The sequence below is a fragment of the Cebus imitator genome, unplaced genomic scaffold, assembly GCF_001604975.1.
Source record: "Cebus imitator isolate Cc_AM_T3 unplaced genomic scaffold, Cebus_imitator-1.0 Scaffold680, whole genome shotgun sequence".
Taxonomy (NCBI): domain Eukaryota; kingdom Metazoa; phylum Chordata; class Mammalia; order Primates; family Cebidae; genus Cebus; species Cebus imitator.
The window spans coordinates 673,977-695,732 of NW_016107995.1; the positions used below are offsets into that span (position 1 = coordinate 673,977).

Sequence of the window (21,756 nt, forward strand, 5' to 3'; positions counted from 1 at the left end):
ACTCTGGTTCTCTCTTTGGTCAGGCTTCCCTCCTTCCTGCAATTCTGGTTCTCTATTTGGTCAGGCTTCCCTCCTTCCTGCAATTCTGGTTCTCTCTTTGGTTTCATTAGCACTTGCCATTCCTCCACGAGCATGACAGGCTAAGGCTATCGTGGGTGCTTGGAGCCATCGTCACTGCCCACAGAATGGGGTGGGGGGGTCCGTGGTAAGGGACAAAACTAGCCCTCTGCGTGCAGTCACATTTCTTTGTGGTAGCTTGGTAAGATTTTTTAGAAGAATGTTCTCTGATGGATTTATAGCCTCTAAGACTTTAGCTCTTTGGAAGGTTTATGGCTTATTCCATGAAATTAAGTCAACTAAAGTTTCAAAATTTCCAAGCTGCAGGAGGGAGGAACCATAGGTCACTTTAGATTTCAAGTGTTTGTTGAAGGAAATACTAACCCATACTTAAGCCTGAGTGATGCACTTCGTTTCCTTTATTCTGTGTGGAGCAGAAATGAAAATAAAGAGAGATCTTCATGTAAATATATGCTCAGTGTCAGCAACTGCCCACTTAGCAGAGTGACCATGCCTGTCTCGTAAATGACAATCACAGACTCTGTGGCTCACCCAAATGTGGGCTTTGGGTGTATCTGGTAAGTCAGGGGAAAATACAGTCATAAAACCCATTGTGTTTGAAAGTTGCAGTATGTGCCACATCTGCCTGTCATTCATGAGGATGCATTTTAGTTAGGGATGTGCAGTCTCTGTCCTTCAGAAACAAAGGGCTCTTGAGATCTTAGCAGCATGTGCTTTCCGTGTGTTTTCTTAGAAGAGTGATCATCGCCGTCCTCTAGTCTGGCTGGTAAAGTGTCGTTAGACACATACATCAAGAAAGAAAGAACTCGGTCGTGCTTGAGTTGTATTAAATAAACCATTTAATTTCTAGTATATTTTTCTGTTGTGAGTGTCGCCTTGGGTTGTTGAGAGACACACCCCTAAGGGGAAGGCGACGGAATTGAGGGAAAGAGGAGGCCCGAGGCTAGGCCTGGAAGGCGGCTTCCTGGCGCCTGTCATCCCGTATTTAGTGGAGAAGGCTTTGCTTTCCTTGTGGGCTTGAGATGGCACTGCTTTCTTTAGGAGGGGTTTCATTTCGTTTTCAGCTGTGGAATTGTTTGTTCTTAACTCCTTGGGCAGTTTTTCTTTTCTCTGCCCATGATCTTCATGAAGATTTGTGAATTTTTTCCAGATATTCTGAGGGCTCACAGCAGTTCCCTGCATCGTCTGTGACTGGATTTCTTATTGCAGCCTCTGCTGGCTCCGGGAAGCGTTGGGAGTCCTGGGGCTTAAAGTACCACAAACTTGTGAATTTCTGGAATTTTTTTGACATCAGATCCTTAAAACTTAACTATAGCCCCCCAAAGGCAGAAAATGGTTTCTTTTGCAATTTGCTTTCAACCTCAGCCCTCTTTGAGGTAGTTTCTGAGGCAAATCCAGGAAGACCTTAGAAACTTTCCTTCCATTCACATTTTTGTTGTGTGCCTACTGTGTGCCTTATGCCAGGGATTCCACAAGAGGTCACATTCCAGCCAGGCGCAGGCAGAGGGGCCGACAGATAACGAAAAATAAACAACTACTTAATGTCAAAATGGAATAAGATAACAGAAAAAGAAAAGAGCTTGGAAGGGCCAGAAAGAGGAGTGAGCGTCCGGGGGGGTGAGGAGCAGCCCCTGGGAGGGGGCATGAGGGTGTGGAGGAGGAGAGACAGGTGCTCACCTGCAGCCTCTAAGCCGTGCGGAGAGCTTCCGCTTCTGAAACACCATTGGCCCTGGAGCCTTTCTGCAGCACACCAGGGGCGTGGGTGAACCCTGACCCAGTACTTCTGTGGGGAGAAGAGAGTCAGGCTCAGGGTGGTCAGGGACTGGTCCAGGGTGAGCGAGCCCGCTGTGGCCGTGCCGGGGCCAGGTGAAGCTCAGGTGTCCCGCTCCCTGCCTAGCACTTTCCGAAGCCAGGGTATGGGGGTGTGACACGTCCTGTTTGCTCTCAGTGGAACTGCAGCTGGCACGGGGTCAGGAGCTCATCAGGCAAGCCAGCACATGGGCCCCAGCAGACGCAGCTGGGGCCAGAACAGCTTGGAGTCCTGTGGCAGGAAGGTGGGGCGCCTGGGCAGACCCTGATGGCCCTGTCTGTGGCTATCGGAGCTACTTTTTTAGCCCAACTGAGCATCATGGCTGCCGACTCAGTCTCCCCATCTTGTGACACAGGGGCTGGGGTCTCCAGGTCCCCTTGCGGCTGTCTGTGGCATCTGTCTGCCTGGTCCTGTTTCCACCTCTGGTAACGATACTTTAGTTTTCCTTCAAGGAATGACCCTCGTGCCCATTGGACTCACCTTGTGGAGCTGCCTGTCAGGGTGTCCTGGCCTCCCCAGTTAAGGGGCGTGGCTCAGCGCAGCCCATCAGGTGTGGCAGGACAGTGTTCTGAAAGGACTCTCCGTGACTTCCTGTCCCTGGGTCCCTTCAGGTGCTTTGCCAGCTACCCCGTCCCCTTCCAGGAGCTTCCCCTGTTTGCCTAGGTTATCCAGAGTCCATTTCTGTTGCTTGCAACCATGAACTCCTGACAGGTGCACGTTGGGTCTAGACTGCCTGCGCAGCGGAACCTGAATTCTCACTTCCTTTGGCTCAAGCGCTCTGTGTCCTCGGCTGTTTCCAGAAAGAAGGGTTTGTAGACTGTGGGCGTTGCTGTTCTGCCCAGCAGATTCTGGAAGTGGCTTCGTTGCCTCCTAATGTCAGACCCACTCATTTGCAGACTCCCCTCAGGCTTCTGCTTGTCTAAATCCCAGCTCCCACCGGCTGTCTCCCAGGAGGCTGTGGGCCCTGGTGACCTGGCTCTCAGTGAGCCTTCACCACAGGCACCAGGCAATGATCATTTCTGACTGAAAAGGAGACCCGGAGGCTGAGTGTGTGCCCGAGTGGAAGGGAATGTTCCCCAAGCCCTCCTTAGTGGGCTGAGCCCCCACCTGCCAGTGCAGGGAAGGGGTCCTCACCCAAGCTCAGCCTGTCCTAGACCCTACCCCAGACCCTCTGTACTGCTCAGAAACCTTCCGGGGGCTTCTGCTTCTCTCACACACAGGACACGAGATTCCAAAAAGCCCCCTTGCTTATGGTACAGCTGGATTCTGGATACGTTATGTCAAAAGTATTTCTCATTAGCTTGGCTATGCATTGAAAAGTAAGAAAAAACTCATATAGTAAGTAATAGGGCTACATGGGTATCCCCATTTTCAACATTGTGCAGCTGACTTTTGGGCATTTCCGTGTAGGTGGAAGGAGGTACCGATGAAGCGTGACGGCCAAGGTGTTGACCGTGGTTGAAGCTGGGTGCCGTGGGCTGCTACACAAGTCTCTTTACTTTGTATATGTTTCAAGTTTTCATAATAGAAAAGCTTTTTTAAAAAGAGAAATTTGTGTCAAAACTTGTAAAATCTTAAATTTAAATTGCAAATATCAATATGAACACTTCTTTTTAACTTAAAATATTTGTACACTTTACTCTTTACATACCCAAACAATAAACAAACAATTAAAACCCACTAGTATGTGGGGGAATCCAAAATGAAATACATATTCTAACCAAGGAATTTGACTCTAGTACAAATGCACTCACCTGAGTAACTTTGGAAGCCAGCTTCTTGCCTGGATATGGAAGGCTGAGGAGGAGGACAACCGTGTGTAATGTGGTAGTCTTGTGAATGTGTTTCTCATGTGTAGAGGTTAGCAATTCTGAAAGTACTTTATGTGTGTATCAGAATTAAGCAAATGGGAAAAGATATTGTAGATAATAGGAACCAGGTTTCCCACCGTCAGATAGTTAATGAAAACAAGGAAAGGGGGAAACTGAAGCACACCTTGTGATGTGGGGACCAGGGTCTCAGTATAGACTCAAGGTTGTTCAAGTGTAAGCTGGTGCGGAAACCCCGAGGCGTGAGTGAACCCCTACGCACGCTGCCTGCTGAGAGGGCCCTGTGCGCTCTGTCGCCCCGCAGCCGTGGGCACATCGAGCAGCAGATTGGGGTGTTGAACACAGTCCTCCCAAAAAGGAACTAGGGTTCCTTGGAGAAGCCGTTGATTCCGGGGCTGTGACAGGGACATCTCGTAAAATCAGAAAGTAAGCAAATGCTCCAAAAAAGACGGGAATGGGGGCTTGTCAGAAAAACGTAGGAGCTGGCCTGCGGGAGTTCCCGAGGGCTGGCGCGTTAGCAGCAGCACAAATGGTGAGTGTATTGGATTAATGACACGGAGGGTAAAGTAACTGTCTGTGAGCCCACACTAACGGAAGTGGATTACTGAGCCACTGGAAAGGTGCAGCCGTGAAAACTCATCCTTGCAGTAACAAATTCTAAGTAACAAATAAGAAAAAGGAGGCGATTTGGATGTCACCAGCAGGCAAGCATTGTGACAGTGAGCGTCACAGTCTGGCTCCCCTGATGAATCCAGGCCCACAGAGACGTGTGTTGATGTTGTGTTTCTCTCTCGAGTGAGCTTTGGTAGTTTGGGTTTTTCAAGGCACTTGTTTATTTCATCTAAGTTGTCAAATTTATTAGCATAAAGTTATTCATAATATTACCCACTGTCCTTTTAATATTTGTGTACTCTGTAGTTAATTCCCACTTTCAATTCTTTTTTTTGAGACACAGTCTCACTCTGTCACCTGGGCTGGGGTACAGTGGTGTGATCTCAGCTCACTGCAGCCTTGACCTCCTGGGCTCAAGTGATGCTCCCATCTCAGCCTCCTGAGTAGCTGGGACTACAGGCGTGCACCACCACGCCTGGCTATGTTTTTTCATATTTGTTGTAGAGACGGGGTTTCACCATGTTGCCCGGGCTGGTCTCGACCTCCTGAGCTCAAGCAGTCCCCTACCTTGGCCTCCCAAAGTGCTGTGATTACAGGCGGGAGCCACCACGCCTGGGCCCCTCTCTCATTCTTGGTGTTACTAATCACTGTCTTCTCTCTTTATTTATCTTTATCAGCTCGGCTAGAGGCTTATCAACTTTATAGTCTCAAAGAGTCAGCTTTTAGTTTCATTGATTTTTCTATTACAGTGATTTCTTCTGTTACTGTCTTTCTGCTTATTTTGAGTTTAATTTGTTCTTTTTCTGATTTTTTAAGGTGAAACCAAAGGTCATTGAATGGACGCCTTCTTTTCTAACACAGGCATTTGGTGCTTACATTTCTCCTGAATACTGCAGATTTTTATATGTTGTATTTCCATTTTTATTCATTTCATGATGTGTTATTTCCTTTGCAGATAATTCGGATTTTCAGCTTTCTGTTACTGCTTTCTAACTGAATTTCAGTTTTGTTGGAGAACATACTTTTTATGACTTGACTTGTGTCCTTTTAAATTTGAGACTGGTTTTGTGGTCCAGAAGATGTTCAGTCTTGGTAAATGTCCTGTGCGTGTGTAAAAAGAATGTGAATAATGTGTATTCAGCCGTTGTTTATGGAGGGTTCCATGAACGTCATTTTGGTCAGGTTGGGTGGTGGTGGTCAAGTCTTCTCTGTTCTTACTTATTTTCTGTCTACTTGTTCTGACATTTACTAAGAGCAGGGTGTGAAAATTCCCAGCTATAATTGTAGATTTGTCCCTTTCTTCTTATGCTTGTATTTTATATTTTATTATTATTTTACACCTCGTGATGTTGAGATCTGAGGTCTCAGTGTAGACTCATGATTGTTGGAATGTAATCTTGTATGGAAATACCGAGGTGTGAGTAAATACCTACGTACCCTGCCTCCTTCAAGTATGAAGCTCTGCTGTCAGGTGCACAAATGTTTAGGACTGTCATGTCCACTTGATCAACTGACCCCTTTTTCATTATGAAGTGGCCTTACTGTATTGCTGGTAATATTCTTTCTTTATAATTTACTTTGATGTAAATATAACCATTACAGCTTTCTTTTGATGAGTGTTTATATGATACACATTTGTCCATCTCTTAATCTATTTCTATATTTTAACTATAACTTAAGGTAGATTCCTTGTAGGTAGCACATGGCTAGGTGTGTAATGCTTGGGAAGGATTGATTGCTCATTTATAAAACAATAGCCTCCTCTTCCCAAACGCTTCTTAGTCCCACCTCACAAGATTCCTCTTGACACTCCGGCAAAGTGGAGTCTTGCTTTTTCATACAGTCTGACAACCCCTGCCCTTTAAATGGGGTGTTCAGATAGTTTGATATGGTCACTGATATAGTCAGGTTTAGTTGTCCCTGATTGTTTTAGATGCTTTAATTCTTCCTTTTACATTTCCATCAAACTGTTGTCACCTTTTTAAAAGGTACATTTCTGTGTTTTCTGGACTTTTCATTTTTAGGGTTATAATATGTATATATTTTTAAAACAACTATATAGTGTTTTTCTTAAGAGTTATTACTGATTTTTGTAATACCTTGGTGATGAAATAGCATAGTTTTGAATAGTCCACTCCACCTTTTTTTTTTTTTTTTTTTTTTTAGATAAGTCCTGGTGTTTTTAGTATATGGTTTTGCAGGAACGTGAGGTTCTTCCAGAACATTTCTGTTTACTGAATCTGCAGTTGGGAGAATAATCTGTCTCTAGCCATCAGTGCTGTGTTAGGTGAAACCCTGCTGGACATTGGACATTTGGCTAGGAACCGTGCATGTCAGCTTGCCAGAATTGTAGCTTTGAAATGCATAATTGACCAGTATTAAAGTGGGCACAGAACAGGGTAGGAGTGACACACGTGGCCTCTTAGCCACCCGTACGTCTGGACTAGAGCTATTCCTATTTGAGGGCACATAAACAGAAATAAATCTCACCTTTGGACCTGTCCAAAAAAAGCTATCCCAGAATGTGGGGAGGAGGGAAATATCCTGAAATGCAGAAGAAGATACCTCTGAAAATGAAATTGAATCAGGAAAAAATATTTTCAAAAGGTTTTGGCTAAAAGAAAACCTGGGTCAACAAGGAGAGGCAGAAGGTCTTGCATAAAGAGGGCCTAGGCCGAGTGAGAGGTTGATGGGGTTAGTGGTAAAGGGAAGTGGTTGAGAACAAAGAGTTCATGGCTTAGTTAAAATCTGTATTTGAAGCCATAAAGAATAAAATGGATATTGTGGAAAATAGCAGCAGTGAAGTGAAGAACATACTTGAGAGGCTGCCTGGGAATGCACAATAAACAACAGATGTGTCAGCGGTGAAAGAGGCCAGATCTGATGGGGAGACTCCAGCCAAATAGCATAGGAATCTCTGAAGAAGCCAGAGCAAGTTTAACAAAAATAATAATCAATGACATAATTGAAGAGTATTTTCCTGAGCAGAAAGAAGACCTATATTTGTTGAAAGGATCATGTTTTGAGCAAAAGACTCTTACTTATTTATCTTCTGACAATGTTTTTAAATTTTAAGATTCAAGAAAAAAATGTTAGTAGATTCCAGGCAGAAGAAAATGACAAGAACCACAACATCATGAGTTTTACCCGGAAAGGAGCTATAGTTGAGCTGGACTTAAACTTCTCTACAATGTTGAGGGGGGAACAACATCCAAAGAGTTTGAAGGGGGCATGTTTGTGATCTAAGATTTTTATACCCAGCCAAGATGTGTTTTTTTGTGTGAAGGATACTGTCATCTGAGATTTGTGAGGGTTTGTAAAATATGCCATCTACATTCCCTTCAAGAAAATCTCTCTTTTTGACCAAGGGATGAGTAAACATTCTGACCCCGAAGACAGATAAGTCACTGTCATTTCTAAGGAGATAACCAGATACAGAACAACAGTCATGAAGATATTCATCAGAGTTGTAGATACAATGAACATAAAATTGGAAAGCATCTAGATAGCCAGCTTTGTGGGCAGGGTGATTCTTTACATGAAGCATTGGTTAGAGTTCTTTGGTTATAAGCAATTGGTTAAAAAAAAAAATTCTAGATTAATGAAATTAAGAAAAGGAATTTGTCACACTTTTAAAGAAAGAGATGAACACAGAAGCTTCTGAAAGCACTTGAACTGGGATTAGTCAGGAACTTTCGGTGGTAGGAGTTCTGAGTCTTGTCTCTGTTGGGTTCCTCTGTGTACCGACCGATCCTTTGAAGAGGCAGGTCTTGGAAAGAACTTGACGAGCTCAGCGAGCGCCACGTATTGCTCTTTGGCCTGGCATTTCCCGGGAGCAGCAGGCTCATCAGAAGCTTCTGAAAGCGGGGGCGGGGCAGCTGTCTATCACACTTGGGGTAGGAAACAGCCCTTCAGAACGAAGCTTACCAGGTGTCGTCAGTGCCATTGGAAAATGCCTGGCTGTAACATCAGCACAGAGAACATGATAGACAACTGTATTGCTAGAGGTGTGTATGGGCAAAAGGCAAAGAAAAGCAGTGGCACGGAAGCATGTCAGAATGTTCCTGAGGACTTGTCTCTGTGTGACGGCATCATGGATGACTTTCTAAATACTTGCCTGTGATGAGCATGTCTTACTTTTATAAGCAAAACATGAAAAAGAAAACCTGAGAAAGTGGTGATTACGAAGACGGAAACATGAGGGGACTATTTCAGATGTCATGTTACACGAGGAGAGCGGACTTTAGAATTAAATTCTGTGATTACGCAGACATTGTGAATCCAGATGTGTATAGATCGAAGCTGATGCAGGTGTGCGTAATGACATTCCATGGTGGCAGTGCGCCAAAAGTGATTTTTCTTTTAAAACATTTTATTTCATATTTATTTCATAAGCTAATATAACTTAGAATAAATTTACATTAGTTGGAAGATAATCTGCTTCTTTTCAAAAGCCAAATGTTGGGGAAACTTCTGGAAGGGGTAAGGAAGGTGTTTCTAGATCAGAGATTTTGGACCAGGGGATGATACTGTCCTCCAGAGGACCTGCGGCAGTCCCTGGAGACATTTTCGGTTGTCTTGACTTGGCGGTTGCTACTGGCATGTGGCGTGTGGAGGCCCGGGGTCCTGGTGAATAGAATGCGTAGGACAGCCCCACACCCCAGCAACTGCATGCCCAAACCCAAGTCCCGGTGGTGCTAAGGCTGAGCAGCCTGCTCTCCAGAGACATTGTGATTTACCAACAAAATCCCAACTGCTCATATTTGTAGAAATGATTCCATATGAACTGTTCTGTCAGTCCTTGGTCAGAACAAGAATAAAGAAGGAAGTTGATGGGGCGTGGTGACTCATACCTGCAATCCCAGCACTGTGGGAGGCTGAGGTGGGCAGATTACTTGAGGTCAGGAGTTCGAGACCAGCCTGGCCAACATGGTGAAGCCCCATCTCTACTAAACATACAAAAACTAGCTGGGCCTGATGGCACGCACCTGTGACCCCAGCTACTCGGGAGGCTGAGGCAGGAGAATTGCTTGAACCTAGGGTTGGGGGTTGGTGGAGGTTGCAGTGAGCCAAGATTGTACCAGTGCACTCCAGCTTGGGCGACAGAGTAAGACTCTGTCTCAGGAAAAAAAAAAAAAAAAAAAAGGGAAGTCATTGTTTCTCTTGTTAGATACAGTTTTCCAGGTCAGAACTTCTATGTTGTAACTCTAGTCTCTTGTCTCCTAATCTTGCAGGTTCACCTGCGGAAGCCAGTGGACGCCTCTGCTCTCCTTGTGGGTTACCTGGCTCATGAGACCTGGCTGGCGAGGCTCGGCGCGTGAACGTCTGTGACCCAGCCCTCGCCGTTCCGGCACTTGTATGTGTTGGTGGGAGTTTGGAGCTCGCTGGAGCTATCGTTTGCGTGGAAATTTTGAGCCATTTCGAATCACTTAAAGGAGTGGACGTTGCTAGCAATGAGCTCCCAAAGCCATCCAGGTAAGGCCCGGTCCTGTCTTCTCTGGGCACACAGCTGGGCGTTCTTTTCCCGAAGTAGAATTTCTTGTGACTACACCTTGCTTACTGGAGTCGGGACTTCAGTTTTTCACGATAGTGGTCACTGTTGGTTTTTGACAGCACCAAGTACAAACTGGATGGTTTGTTCTTTTTCTTGATGAAAGAAGAACAATAAAACCCGGGAGGATTTGAACCCAGTCTGCTGCCCTGGTTTGCAGGCCGCCTTGAGTGGCGCACAAGTCTTGTTGATGCCAGGAGAAGAGACCTGCTTTTGGCAAGGGTGATGATGAAAGGTCAGGTTGTGATTTGGAGCGGCGACCTCTGGCCCAGTGTCTGTTTTGTATAAAGCGTTGTGTGAGGGGTGGGAGTGCTCCTCCGACTGGGCGTCTGGGTCTGGGAGGAAGCACATATTCCCACTCAGATGATGGCCGCAGTTGCTCCCGGGGTCCGAGTGCTTATCTGAGGGGTTGCACTAAGCAGCTCAGTCTTCACAGCAGCCCCAGATCATCTCAGGCCTGGAGGGAAGAAGTCACTTGCCTGAGGTCACAGAGCTGGCAGGTGGGGGACCCACAGGATGGGGAACCAAGCCTGTCCTGCTCTGAGCTTCAGAAGCATGTCATGGGTGCATCCACTGAGGACGCCACACTTTGGATCCTTGGGAAGTCACCGAGCTGCACTGTAATGAAACACAGAGCCCTGGCACCGACCTGCCTGAGTGTCAGCCTCCTTGAGAGTCACTCGCATGCTGCCCGGCCTCCTGCCACTTCCAGTGCACCGTGGCCTTCATGGGCACTTAGCTGTCAGCTTCTGTCTAGTGTCCACATGAGAGAGAAGGCGTTGGCCACTGGACAGATGCTTGGACAGGCATCTGAGGCTCTGTGCGCCTTGGCTCTGGGTCCAGGTCCTTAGAGCAGAGCCAGAGGCTCAGGGTTTGGCGCTCCCTTTGAGATCTCCCGGAATGCTTACCTACATCTTTCCTTGGGTGAAATCAGCTTTGTCTGAAAATTCCAGAGGGCAGGATTACAGGTTTTTTTAGATACGAAAGTTTTATTGAGTTAAATTGTGTATGTATTGACTGATATAAGGAAATGGTTTATGATCATTGATCATCCAAGATGGAGTTGAGCACTGTGCATGGAAGTGTCTAAGGAGACAGTGACTGGGCGGCTCTCTCCTCCTGCACCTGCTACTGTGGGGTGAGAGTGTGGCTTCCTCCTGCATATACACATAGTGTAGTGTGTGAGCATTTTAACAGAGTCTGATCCCACCTGCAGGGCTCTATGTTTACTTTCTGTCTGTTTTGATGTATTAGAAGCATCAGTATATGTGTAAATATAACTTGTTCTTTTTGATACGTTGCGAATGGATATTTATGTGGATGTAACAGTATTTATACCAGTTCCAAATTGGCATCAAACAATTATTATACATATATTCCATATGCTTCTATAAATATCGCTACTAGACAAATTCCAGGAAGTGGAAGCTGGGTCAGTGGGCCCATGCCCTTAAAATATCATTGGGTTTACTGTCAGACTGCTCCAGAAGCCTCGTTCCAACGGCGCTGCCTAATTCCAGTGTAAGGATGCATAGTTTGCGTTTGTGCTGTACCAGCACTGGATGGGTTCAGTCTGTTTCATTTTCGTCAGTGTGCTAGGCGAAAATTATTGTTTGCATTCACATGACTATTTAAATGGGGGTGCATATTTTTGTATGACTTGGTATATCCATAATCATAGTTTGTACATGCTATGCAGGCATTTGTAGAGAAAGTATGCTCTTATGATTCTTTTTTAGTCTAAAGAAGTCTATATGTATATATCAATATTGTATTTAAAGTTCTTGGCTGGGTGCAGTGGCTCACTTCTGAATCCCAGGACTTTGGGAGGCCGAGGCAGGCAGATCACGAGGTCAGGAGATCGAGACCATCCTGGCCAGTATGGTGAAACCCCATTCTCTACTAAAAAAACAAAAATTAGCTGGGTGTGGTGGGCGTGGTGGCATGCGCCTGTAGTCCCAGCTACTCAGGAGGCTGAGGCAGGAGAATCACTTGAACCCGGGAGGCGGAGGTTGTAGTGAGCCGAGATCACACCACTGCACTTCAGCCTGGCGACAGAGCGAGACTCCGTCTCAAAAAAAAGGTTCTCTTATTTATGAGTATTTTATTTATATCCAGAAGAATATGTATGCTTTCTTTATATGTTATTTTATTTATATATTAACTCAATTGAGTTATTTAAAACAGTATGGCTTTACTTTCTCTTTTCTGTCTGCTCGCTTTCTTGGAAAATGAATTTTTCTACTGTAATTATAGTTTTGGAATATTCTTTTTGTATTAATAACCATTTTTTGCTTTATATAGTTCAGTTTTTTTTTTTCAATGCTTAAAATTAATGACTATTCTTTTGGTAGATCAGGTCTGTTATCAAAATACATACAGTATATTTCTCTTTGTTTAATGCTTCTTTGACCAAGAGCTTATTGTGTTTCCCGAGGTATTTCTGCCCTTGGTTTCTTTGGCTAACAAATATTTCTCCATCCGCTCGTCTCTAATCTTTTCAGGCTGTGTTCTTTGAGGCTCAGCGCTGGGAGCAGCAGGGCACTGGGTTTGGCCTTTTCTGTGGGAATTTCAGCTGCTGTGGCTCAGTTTGATCGCCAGCTCGCCGGCCTGTCCTGCCCGGCCTGTCCTGCCCCCGTGAGTTAGGTTGTGCACGCCTCGTTGCTACCTGTAACCTCTCCATTCTGTGTCTCAGTGGGTCGGAGGCTGAAGACAGGCTGCGCCGGTGAGGGCAGAGCTGCGCCTCGGCCCAGCCCATTCTCTGCTCTCCATCTTCAGGGATGGCGCAGCTAGGGTGATTTGCCTGGGGCCTGAGGTCTGCTGGCTGCCTCCTCTGCCCTGTCCACCATCATCTCTCCCTGAGGTGTCTGCCCTTTCCCCCAGAAGACCCTTGGGCGGCAGGACCCCTTGTGCTCAGTATGCGCGTGCCACCACACACACACACTGGTCAGCGGCCCAGCAGCCTCTGCCCCCGTCTCAGGCTGGGCACCGGACTCACCCGGATGTGTGTTCTTGCTCCCAGGCGAGGCCCACTCCCACTCTGGCTCCCCCAGCAGCTCCATCCCCAGGGAGCTCTGGTTTCAGGAAGTTCCTCCAAGTTTCTCATCAGTGGATGCACCTGCCTGTCCACTGCCAGGCATTGCTGGAAGTGCTTTCACAGTCTTATCTTTCAACATTTTAGTGGGTTTGGGGAGGAAGAGAAATCATTAATACTCAAGGATTCAGTCTGCTGTCTTGAGCGGGAAATTTCTAGGTGTGTTGGAGCACAGCCATGGAACCAACGTCTCTTTTCCTGGAGCTAAGGAGCCGGGTCCTGGGCTGCCTGGCCATCATCAGGCAACGCGGTGCCCGGGCCCTGTCTGGCCGTACCTCCCCTCCCTCCATGCGTCTCTCATGCTGTCCTCTGCTGGCTGGCCCCGTCCATTGCCCTGCCCACCCGACTCATTTTTGCCTGCCTGGCTCACCCTGCCCGTCCACCTGGTGTGGGGCTCTGCTTCTGTGTGGCCTGGTGTGGGTGCCTGTGATGCCACCTTACTCCCTGGGCAGGCTGGGCTGGGGAGTCCAGCTGCCCATGGGCCCCCTCTCACATTTGTAGAGTGACTTGGCTTTGCCCTCCTGAGGGGCCCCGTGGATGAATGCGATGAATGCGATGCGTACAATTTCCTCTCCCCGTGTGGTGTGAAAGTCCTCTGCTTTCGCCTCCGCTGCTGGGTGAGCTCCGTGTTACGGTTTTATTGCCATTCCCGCTGAACTTTGCCAGAGCCAGGCCCTGACTCTCTGACGTCAAAGCTGCTGAACTGTTGGGATTTTATTGCTCTAAATAACGATTTCTAATGATGTGAGCAGCCTGAGGAAAGAGCCTGGATTGACTTAGCCTGGAAGAGCTCCTTTGAAAGGAGGCCCTGGAGCCTCACACCCCTTTCCCGGCCAGCCCTCTGCACCCTCCCTGTGGGGATGCGTTTCGTAGGGGCACAGAGCTCCCCTGCCTTGAGGCCGAGTCCCTGGCATGAATCCCAGAGTGTGACGGGAAGCCCACAGGCGCCTTCTGGCAGGACTAGCCAAGGCCCCTCTTTTCCTCCCGTTCCCTTTCCGTCTTCCAGTAACTGACTGTCCTTGTCTTTCCTTATGGTTGAGTTGCCTAGGTTGCTGGTGACTTGACTGGCAGCAGGAAAGGCAGTTATTGTCACTTGGCCACCCATTTCATACTGCCCTGTCCCTCCAGTGTAGTTTACCTTTTCTTCTGGAACGTTCATGCCTAGAGAAAGTCTTGCCCAGAAATATTCCCAGTGTCAAGGAGCCCCGCAGTGGATTCACTGGGACGGGTCTGTGGTCACCTGGACGGATGTGCTCCCGATAGGAAGCCGGTTGAGCAGGCAGTGGCGGGTACCTTGAGCATCCTCTTGCTCCCGGAATCTTGGTGAGAGGTACGGATAGTGTTTACTTCAAAACAAAATAAGTGGCCTAACACGGTGGCTCACGCCTGTAATCCCAGCACTTTGGGAGGCTGAGGCGGGCAGATCATTTGAGGTCACGAGTTCGAGACCAGCCTGGTCAACATAGTGAAACCCGTCTCTACTAAAAATACAAAAACTAGCCAGGCGTGGTGGTGCATGCCTGTAGTCCCAGTTACTCGGGAGGCTGAGGCAGGGGAATTGCTTGAACCCAGGAGGCGGAGGTTGCAGGGAGACAAGGTTGCAGTGAGCCAAGATCACGCCACTGCACTGTAAACAGGCCAAAAGAGAAAGACCCCCTAAAAAAAAAAAAAAAAAAAAACAAACAAAATGATTTTGTGGGAAATGTGTAATTTAAGATCAGTGTTTTAATTTGGGCCATGATTTCTTAATATTCTGTTTAGTCTGAAATACCCCATCCACATAAAAGCACTGAAAATGTCGATGTCAACAATAAGTTGGTGCTGAATGAGTTCATGGTCATCCGATTTCTTCAAATCACTGACCAGTGTTAATCCTGTGAGTCCAGGGAGAAGGCTCTCTTTCTGTGGTGGCTTCCAGTCTTCATGCTCTGTTCTAACTTTATTTGATCTTGAATCTGTTTATTTTAACCAGTGTGGCTGCCAATATTGTTATATTTTAGTACAGAAATCTCAGAAAAAAGCATTTTTATGGGATATAAATAACACTCTGCAATGGTTGTATGTTTCAGGAATACTGCTGTGTTTGTGTGTGTTCATGTGTGTTAGAGAGTGTGTGTGTGGTAGGGTGTGTGTGTTACGGTGCATGTCTTTTAGACACAATGTGTGTTAGGGTGCATGTGCATGTGTTTTAGACAGGGTGTGTGTGTTTGTTTTAGACAGGATGTGTATGTTAGGTTGTGTGTGAGACTTTTAGACAGGGTATGTGTGTGTGTGTCGACAGGGTATGTATATATATGTGTTTTAGACAGGGTGTGTTTGTGTTAGAGTGTGTGTGTGTGTGTGTGTGTGTTAGGGTATGTGTGTGCTAAGGTGTGTGTTTTAGTGTGCGTTTGTTAAACGGGTGGGTATGTGTGTTAGGGTGTATGTGTGTGAGACAGGTTGTGTGTGTTAAACAGGGTGTGTGTTTTAGACATGGTGTAGTGTGTTAGGGTGTGTATGTTTTAGGGTACGGTGTGTGTGTTAGGGTGTGTGTGTTAGCCAGGGTGTGTGTTAGAGTGTGGTGTGTGTGTATGTTAGAGTGTGTGTGTTAGACAAGGTGTGTGTGTGTTTTAGACTGTGTGTGTCTGTTAGACAGGGTATGGGTGTGTGATTTAGACAGTATGTGTGTGTGTTTTAGACACAGTGTGTGTGTTAGGGCGTGTGTGTGTGTGTGTGTGTTAGGGTGTGTGTGTTTTAGACAGGGTGTGTATGTGTATGTGTTAGGGTATATGTATGTAAGGGTGAGTGTGTGTGAGACGTGAGTGCATGTGTTTTAGACAGGGTGTTTGTGTGTTAGGGTGTGTGTGTTTTAGACAGGATGAGTGTGTGTGTGAGGGTGTGTGTATTTTAGACAAGGCGAGAGTGTTGTGTGTTTTAGGGTATATCTTAGAGTGTGTATGTGTTTTAGACAAGGTGAGTGTTGTTTTAGACAGGGTGTGTGGTAGGGTGTGTCTGTATGTGTTAGGGTGTGCATGTTTGTGCAGTTGTTACACTTGTGTGTGTGTACATGTTAGGGTGTGTGTGTGTGTTAGGGTGTGTGTGTTAGAGTGTGCATGTCTGTGTGTTGGTTAGACGGGTGTGTGTGTATGTGTTAGGGTATGTGTGTGTGTTGGGGTGTGCATGTGTGTGCGTTTGTTAAACGGGTGGGTATGTGTGTTAGGGTGTATGTGTGTGTGTTAGGGTGTGTGTGTTAGGGTGTGCACGTGTGTGCATTTGTTAAATGGGTGGGCATGTATGTGTTAGGGTGTATGTGTGTGTGTGAGGGTGTGTGTGTGTTAGACAGGGTCTTGCTTTTGCCCAGGCTGGAGTGTGGTAGTAGGTACTGCAACCTCAGCTTCCTGGGCTTCAGTGGTCCTCCCACCTCAGCCTCCTGAGTAGCTGGGACCGCAGGTGCATGCCACCATGCCCAGCTAATTTTTAAAATTGTTTATAGAGACAGGGTCTCACCACGTTGTCCAGGCTGGTCCCCAACTCCTGGACTCAAGGAGTCCTGCAGCCTCCCAAAGTGCTGGATTACAGATATGAGCCACTATACCCGGCCAGGAATACTACCAAGTTTTATGGGGCAGCAAAGGAATTGTGAAGACCTGCAGTTAACCCAAGACATTGATTCTGAGCTTCTGGTGACAGGTGGGTTGCAGATTCTGAGTATGGCCCTTCCTCAGGAAGAAGGTGGCAGGAGGCGATGAGAAAGTCTAGGAGCTGAGAGTGGCTTTGGGGGAGGCCCAGGAGGGCTCCCAGGACGAGGGGGCATACAGGCAGCGGGTACAGCCAGCTGGCAGGAGTCCAGGGGTGCTCGGACAAGGAGTCAGCGCCTGAGAGCATGCCTGCTGCCAGCCGGAGAACAACTTCTTCATGGCCTCTGCAATGGACAGAGCTGGGGGTTCTGGGTAGGAGGGAGCGAGATTGAGCCCGAGAACAAGGGAGAGTAGGCGAGTCCCGCGTGAGCTGGAGATTGTAGAGAAGGACAGCGGAAATGCCATAGTGTTTCAGGCTGATGTTGGGGTGGAGAATGCTTTTCATCCCCATGTACTGCTTGCTTCCGCTTTCTAAAGGAACAGTTTCAAAAATACTTGCGTACGTTTTCTGACGCACAGCTCCGCCTGCATCCTCCCAGCCGCCCGGCTTGGGGCGTCTGCAGCTCTCAGATTGTCGCTAGCCTGGATTCTCCATGCCATCATTATCTGGGATCTTAATCAGTCAAGGTTTGTTCTGGAAATCATGTAGACATAAGGACTTATTTTTCAACCTACTTTTTTTTTTTTTGATCCTCAAATTGTGTTTTGTCTTTTAAAAATCATGAGTACGCAGTCATTATGAAGAGCTCAGAAAATTCACTGTCAATGGAGCATTGATGGTTTGTTTTGGCAATTCTCTGAAAATTCTTACACAGTTTGTGGAACATTTGCATTTGTGTCCCTTTTTCAAAGCCACTATTGTAGAAATGCAAATCTCTGAGTTCTGAGATGCTGAATGTTGGATGATTAATGATATTGAAATTTAAGAATGAACTCCCGGTATGTATTTGACATGGAAAACTTGGTGCGAGAATCATTAGAAACCATTGAGCACAGCTTGGCGGGGAACAGAAAGGCTGTGATTGAGGCACCAGCGGTGGGGGCAGGTCACACGTGGACAGGTGTGCAGATGTGTGGCTGCCTCCTGGTGCTGGGCTGTGGGAGGCGGATCTACTGCCATCAAATATCTGGCTCTATTTGACCATAGGTGTTCAGAACTCATAATAATAATGCATCAGCCTTGATGACTTGCTTGCTCCAAGTGAACCCCACTGCGTGTTTAAGAGAATGAAATGAGCAGCAGGTTTGTTCTGAGTTTTGCTCTGCCACCACTTCATTGGTGCTTGCATATAGCCTGTGCTGTGAGCTGGGCACATTGTTTCTGTTTTGTAGCTGAGGAAACCAGTGTGACTGCTGTCAAGAGCTTAGGTAGCTGAGGCTGCTGGGCAGTGTGTCAGAGGCCGATCTGGCACCGCTAGAATGGGTCATCTGCCTTCCGGGAGTGCACGCCTCTCTGCGGCAGAACGCTGGGTGCCTGGGACCTGGGAGGCATTGTGCCCCCCTGCTTGTGTGAGCTCCCTGGCCAGGGCAGGCAGGGCAGCAGGCACCCTGGTCCAGTGTGGTTCATGCCACGAGAGGGATGGACCGGGCACGAAAGCCCCCTGAGGGATGTGAAGGCCAAGGGAGGCTGCCCCCTGAAAGGGGCTGAGGCTGAGACAGCCCTGCGAGGAGCGCAGAGGAGGGATGGGGGCCTCCTGCGTTGCGGCCCTGCCAGCCGGGGCCCTGACGTGCAATGTAGGCTTTGGGTCACAGTGGGTTTCAGCGAGCATTGGCTTTGCTGTCAGGGAACTTTACCTGTCCTCTGTGTTTTTGTGAACTTTCTCTGAGCTGTTAGCCATTCCTTGGAACGGTGGAACTGAAGGAGTGACTGGGCGATTGGCATTATCAAGCAAACTCTGAGGTTTGGGCCGAAACTGTCATGTTGTGGCCACTTAGCATCCTTCTCTTTGCTGATTTCATGAGAACATGGCAAAAAATGGTCACTTTGGGGAAAATTGTAATGAAAATTACAGTTAATTTTAAGAAATCAAAATAAGACAAAAATCCACGGAGGCATATCCATATGGGGCCTTGAGTTTTTAAACTCGTTTGCTTTCAGCCACCTGATCAGTGAGACGCTGGGCGTGCCGGCCTTTCAGCCTCGGGGCATTATTTTCATGTTTGCTTCTCTCTCCTTTCCCCCTTTTTAGGAAAACAAATAGAAATAGAAAAGATAAATTCTGCCTCACAAGGAGCTGGGCACAGGTGATGAGGAGATCGAAGGGCACAGGCGATGCGGAGATCGAAGGGCACAGGCGATGCGGAGATCGAAGGGCACAGGCCAGGCCTTTGGGAGTCCCCGGATAGCACAGGCGCCTTTCCCTCCTAGACGGTGCTGGGCCTGCGGGTTCTTGGTTGTGTGCGAGGGCCCTGAGCCCGGCCACCTCATAGCGGCTTTGTTCTTGCTGGACCCCAGGCTTCCTGTCTCCCTCAGCCCTGACTGCCCTCTCCTCCATCTCTGCCCGGTGTCCCCTGGCCGTCTTCACTTCACTGCTGCGATCCGCACTCAGAATCCAGCGTGGTTCTGTGCTGAGACGCAGCTGCACAGCTCGGGATTTTACCTTGAAACTCAGTGTTCAATGTTACTGTCATTTTCTGGCTTTCACTAATACTCTGTACTTTCAAAAGTAGTAAAGCTTATTGCAACATATTTGTTTTTTATAAAATACGTAAATGACCTAAATCTGCTTATTTGCATTCCATCTAAAATAGCATTTATAAAGAGTTATGTAAAGTTGGCTTATGTGTCTTAACGTTTGTTATTTAGTGATGGTCATTAACTGGGGGAGTTTCTTTTTTTCCTGTATACAACTATATTCTCATAAGGTTCAAATCAGCTCTTTGACCTTGTATTTATTTGAGATGTCAGGATTTATTATTATGAAGCCGTTGCCTTCAGAGCCTTTCCCTAAAAGAAGTTTTGTGATTGGGGCCATTTGTTTTTTAACCTGTAAATGCTTAGACCATTTTCTTAGAAGATTGCTTCCATAATCTGGTTGTTTAGGTGATGTCTTCATTCGTTCAGCCTGCTATAATAAAATACCTTAGGGTGGATGATAGGTAAACAACAGAAATGTCTTGCTCACAGTTGTGGAGGCTGGCAGGTCCAAGATCAAGGTTCCAGTGCACATGGTGTCTGGGGAGGGCTGTGCTCCGCTTCATAGACGTCGCTCTCTTGCTGTGTCTTCATCTGCTTGAAGCGGGAGGGATCTCACTTGAACCTCTTTTATAAGGGCACCAATCCTATTCCTGAGAGTCCATAACTTAATCACTTCTGGAGTCCCCACCTCTTAATACTATCACGTTGGGTATTAGATTCCAGCATGTGAATTTTGGGGGGTACGCCAGCATTCAGACCGCAGCAGCTGCTAAAGCCAAGAGAATACCTTTTGCTCTAAGAGCTGAAGGTTTTGTTTTAATTAGTTTGCATTTATAGCCAAGGGTATTCCTTTTTAAATATCTGTGAGTTTTCCTAGGAAATTTGTGGAAATTGGCTGCCTATTAAAACTGTGTTTCTCAGTGACTTATAGATTCGGTAGGGTGTGTGAAATACTGTTGGAGTTTCAGGGAAGGCTGTGGAGTCTGTTCGGAGCACGCTTAGGGTTTCCGTGTGCTGTCTTGAAAGCCTTTCTCACCTCTTCACTAGGGTAAGGCTCTATCGAGGGAAGTTCCTCCCTCCCTGTTAGATAGCGTGATGCAGAATTCTTGATACTCTTCATTTTCACATGGACTGAATCCAAATCAGGTGGGGCTGACTCTTACAGCCCTGTCTCCCCATCCCGGTCTCACACAGCACAAGGCAAACCCTCCTGCCGTAGGATCACTGCGTTGCCCGCCTGGCCCTGTCTCTGCCCCAACACCCGCAGTCTCGTTGGCTGCACAGGAGCGAAGGCTGCCTTCGTCCCACAGCTCAGTCTCTTGCGCTTCCCTAGCACTGCCTTGTTTTTGTGAAAGGATCAGGGGATGGAGGAAGGCAAGGTCAATTTGTTCTTTCTGATGTTATAGTGGATAAAAAGAGTTTCAGAACATTTGAGAAGGTGCTAGAGGAAACTGGAGTCATGGAAAGCAGAGGTTTTCATTGGTAAACCGGAGAGATGAGGAGTTTTAGATTTTTTTTTTTTTTTTTGAGATAGAGTCTCCCTCTTGTTGCCCAGGCCAGAGTGCAGTGGCGTGATCTTGGATTACTGCATCCTCCGCCTCCTGGGTTCAAGCAATCCCCCTGCCTCAGCCTTCTGAGTAGCTGGGATGACAGGCGCACACCACTATGCCTGGCTCATTTTTGTGCTTTTAGTAGAAAAGAGATTTTGCCATGTTGGCCAGGCTGGTCTCAAACTCCTGACCTCAGGTTATCTGCCTGCTTTGGTCTCCCAAAGTGCTGGGATTATAGGCATGAGCCATCGTGCCTGGCTGAGGAGTTTTAGTTTTTGTAGTGCCTGACGCTTTTTACGTGTCGAAAGGTGACTCCTTGATGGTGATGGTGGCTCTGCTGATGGTGGGGATGGGAGGCCAGGGTCCTGATAGAGACGTCTGGGGTGCGCCGCAGTGAGCCCACTTTTCTGAGTGACAGGGACTAGGGTGTGACTGCTGAAGAGGGAGTCTGCCGAAGAGGGAAGATCTTCTGTGCCCTTCATCTCCTGTGGGCTTCTCATCCTTGGTCTTGAAGCATCAGGATGGGGCCAGGGTGTCTGCGCTGGAGGGGTAGACTTGAACGGAGAACTGCAGGGCACAGATGTCCTATCAGCGTGTGTCCTTCAGCATGGGGAGCCCTGTGGCTTTGAAGCAGATGCTTCATTCGAGGCAGGTGGTTCTTTTCTAAATACAAGCATAGACGTGAGCATCCCCAGAGGCTATTGTTGAGAGAGGGTGTCTGTCTCCTTGTCCAGGCTGTTGCAGTGGGATGATGAAGAGCAGAGGCCATCTGACGCCTCGAAGGCTGCAGAGGCATCTCTGAGCAGCAGCACCGGTGGAGGACCTGGCCTGGAAGTGCTGACACCCCACCGTGGTCCTCCTCTGTCCCAGGCAGGGATGGGAGTGGCATGTGGAGCTTGGTGGGGCTGTCCCCGCTGGGTCCGCTCTGTAGCTTCCGAGAACAGTTGGATTGTCTATCTGCTTTTACATCTTTCTGT

At 47.4% G+C, this 21,756-nt stretch overlaps 1 long non-coding RNA gene across 1 annotated transcript in view; it reads left to right on the forward strand.

Annotated features, from left to right (window-relative positions):
* LOC119469496 overlaps nt 1-21,756 on the forward strand; it is a 68,733-nt gene that overhangs the window by 37,100 nt on the left and 9,877 nt on the right. Inside the window, exon 2 of the long non-coding RNA XR_005198319.1 lies at nt 9,564-9,804. This is a non-coding gene — a long non-coding RNA (uncharacterized LOC119469496). The remainder of the gene's footprint in view (nt 1-9,563; nt 9,805-21,756) is intronic.